This window comes from Littorina saxatilis, linkage group LG12 (assembly GCF_037325665.1).
Source record: "Littorina saxatilis isolate snail1 linkage group LG12, US_GU_Lsax_2.0, whole genome shotgun sequence".
Classification (NCBI taxonomy): domain Eukaryota; kingdom Metazoa; phylum Mollusca; class Gastropoda; order Littorinimorpha; family Littorinidae; genus Littorina; species Littorina saxatilis.
The window spans coordinates 31,480,189-31,484,183 of record NC_090256.1 but is presented as its reverse complement, the minus strand read 5'-3'; positions in this window follow the sequence as shown (position 1 = coordinate 31,484,183).

Below are 3,995 nucleotides of genomic sequence, written 5' to 3'. Positions count from 1 at the left end.
ACTCAGCCAGCATCACGTGACTTGTCAGTGGGCCTCCCAACGTTATTTACATTGCTCTGTTATTTATAGATTAGCGGCGAGGACCAATCGGTGACGAGCGGGAACGAGGCGAAGGAGCCTCCCTATTTTTGATTGGCGCGAGCCGCATAATGGCTGGGCAGAGTCAAGGCAGCTGCGCGCGCTCGCGTGAAGGCAAAGGCAGACACGTCGCGGCCCCATTGGGCTGATTGCTTCAGACAATCCGACCGCTATTTTTTTCCTCCTTCCTCACCCTCTTCCGCTCCCCTCCTGTGCCTTTGCCCTCTGCTTTACCCCTCGGCCTCTGTGTCTGCGCACTTGGGGCATTGTTCGGCTTTCACTCTGCTCGCGGCAGGATAAATCTTTAGAACCGTTCAGTTATTATTTTGCGCTGTTGTTTACTTCGATTAGAATTGTAGCGTTTGCCGCTGTACTGAGGTTCGGCAATACGCTCAGTCACTGTACATTTATGCAGCAAGCAACTGGACATAATTATTCAACACGGCTGAAAATACGTGGCGACATTCCTTCCCGTGATGCTCAGCTACAACCACCCACCCTCTCTTCCGCCTCCCCCCTCCTCCTCCTCAACACAATCTCCCCCTACCTTCATCCCTCTCCAAGCTCGCGCGACCTCACGCGCTCGCTGTGTGGCGTGATAAATATTCATGAGGTGGTTCATTAGCCAGTGTGGCGTAAGGCCAAAGGTTTTGTCGTTGCCGTCGTAATTATTTGTGGATTCAGCTGTGAAGTAAAGAAGTATAGTACCGCACAATCAATGGGTGTATGAAATCAGGTAGACAATTTTAACTGTACAGCGCCTAGTTTACTGCAATGGATGGTTACAGAAATTATAGAAATAAAGGCTTGCACACACAAAATAAATACATTTAAAAAAACTACTTACCGCTGGTAGCACGAGGCTGGCTTTCGTCTAGCTTACCTCATTTACATAGCTCAGTTGGTAGAGCACTGGACTTGTGATCGAAAGGTCGCAGGTTCGAATTCGGGCCGGGACGGACACGGGTCAACTTTATGTGCAGACCCAGAGACGGAAGCCATGTCCCACCCCCGTGTCATCACAATGGCACGTAAAAGACCTTGGTCATTCTGCCATAAGTGCAGGTGGCTGAATACACCTAAACACGCAGACACCTGGGTAGCGCGACTCCGTTGCTGCTAGCTTTCCACTGGGAGGAAGCGACCCGAATTTCCCAGTAATGAAATGAAATGAAAATGAAATGAAATGAAAGTCCTGTTCGTCATTGTTACGTCATTCTTGCATGACTTCATGAAATAAATATTTCCTTCTTGTTCAACCTTCTGCAGACTGACTGCATGATCGCCAGGAAGAGAATTCACTTTCGTTGCCAAGTGACTCGAACTCAATTATATTGGGACGTGTTTTTTCCACTGAGTTATATATATACACGTGCTATATTATATCTCAGTGGTTTATTCCCCACTTCCTTCCTCCTTCCCCGGGCAAACCACCTCTGTGTTTGTGCACGAGTGCAAATGCGCCGGTTTTCCCCTTTATATCGATAATGACCGAAATGTGTCAATGCAGCAAGGGAATGTCCGTATAATTCATTGTGGCATGTCTATTTTCGTCGCATGTAGAAATACAAAACACGATTCGGAAATGACTGACTTTTATTACCCCAATTAGAATTAATTTTAATCTAATGATATACAAACACTGAACTTCGGGGAAACACAAAGAAAGGCACGATCATAAACTAAAACACGTGTCTAGATGTATAAAAAGAGAACACAAAACAAGATCGTTAAATTATTTATCATATCATTATTTTTTATATATTATATTGTGGCAGGAAGATAGAAAGATCGTGCTACGAAACACGATTGAAATGACACTGTGTTAAAAGCGCACAAGTATATTCATTAATATCGTTCGCAAACAAGCTCTGTACGCCTGCACATGCACCTGGTGGTACATGATACATGTCGCTAATGCATGATTGCGGTCGTCTGTAATCGAATATTTGCTTGTATTAAAAACAGTTGCGGTCTTTACTTTTTTGACACTTTGTTATAAAATCAACCCCTTCCTCTCCTCAAATTAAGAAGAAAAAAATACCCACGAACACACGCACAACGTCGCACGCACACACACACACACACACACACACACCCGCACACACATACACACACATACACACACACACACACACATACACACGCACACTCACACACACACGCGCATGCACGCACGCACGCACGCACACACACATACACGCACACACGCACTCACGCACGCTCGCACCCACGTATATATATAGATATAGGGGAAAGTCCCCAAATACCGAACGGTTCCTAATACCGAACAGCTGATTTCTCGAAAACAAGAGGTGACTACTCAAATTGGACTGCACGAGGTGATAGAGTACCGTCCCTGATTATCCTGCACCAAAAATCATGGCGGATAAAGGCGGCAAAAAAAAACGGTGAGTGATTTTATGATTTTATGACTCTCAATGCTATTTCGACCCACAGCAGACTAGGATCATAGTATGAATTTGAGTTGCTTTTTGTGAAAAGTTATGGTTGAAATTAACAGTGTGATCTATCTGCTTGCCAAATATGTCTGTTTGAAAGCATTCGTCTTAGATCTTGCCTGAGCGCCCCGTGGTTTTAAAATAGTTAGGTAGATTTCAATTACCGAACACTCCATGTTTCAAATACCGAACAGTGTTCGGTATTTGAACTTGTGTGTTCGGATTTTGACTCTCTCTCTCTCTCTCTCTCTCTCTCTCTTTCTCTCTCTCTCTCTCTCTCTCTCTCTCTCTCTCTCTCTCTCTCTCTCTCTCTCTCTTCTCTTCTCTTTTTATTTTCTGTGCATGTGTATGCCAGAAGTAGATCTAGTTAGTACAGAGTGATGAGCGTTGTTAATACTTGGTGTACCGGTATATTGTGCAGGGCTACATGGTCAACGCAGACACTGGCAACAGCCATGGCAGCTGTCATAGACAAGAGGCTTGGACTTCGAGCAGCTGCAAGAGCGTATGGAATCCCACCCACAACACTTAAAGATCATCTTGATGGAAAATACGAACATGCCATGGGTGATACAAAACATTTGGGGAGGCCGTCCATTCTTCAACCAGCAATAGAAAAAGAATTGGTTGACCATATCATTAAATGTGAGAGGATGTTTTTTGGCCTGACCAGAAAAGACGTTATGTCACTTGCATACGAAATAGCGAGCAGAAATGGAATTCAACATATTTTCAATGAAGACAAAAAATCCTCCGAGCCAGCAGGTTCCTCATCTGAAGAAGCAGGACCCTCCTCTGAACCACCAAGACCCTCCGCTGAGCCTGTAGAACCCCCCCCCACTCTGAACCAATAGGACCCCCCTCTGAACAAGCAGGACCCCCCTCTGAACCAGCAAGACCCCTCTCTGGGCGAACTGGACATCCAGTAGACCCACTTTCTGAGCCACCTAGCCCATGCTCTGAGTAAGACATAGGCCTATTTTTGGCACTTCCAAACAAAACAGTTATCCAAACCAATCCCGATGGACGCTGCTTTTTTAGATCCATTGTCATCGGCAACACTCCTGCGTTCCAAACTGCAGAAAGGGACGGTAATGGGTTACCTTCAGAGTGTCACACGAAAATACAAGAACAGATCCAAGCTGATGCTCTAAGACAAAAGATGACCAGTCACATGCTCAGCAACATTGAAGGCTTCCGCGAAGTGTCCGCTGCAATAAACTTTGACATGCCATCATCTTTCGCTTTTTTCTCCCTAGATGAAAAGATTCTTCACTTGGCTCATTCAACTGCTTCAGTGGGAGACATGGACATTTCTGCTACAAGTGAGGTGTTGCAGCAGCCCATCCACATCATCAATGCAGAGTCTGGGAACGTTCTCAAATACAACGATGACTCTTTGGCTCAACCAGTGACTCTCCTTTACTCACCTCATTTGTTTGTATATTTCGCTGC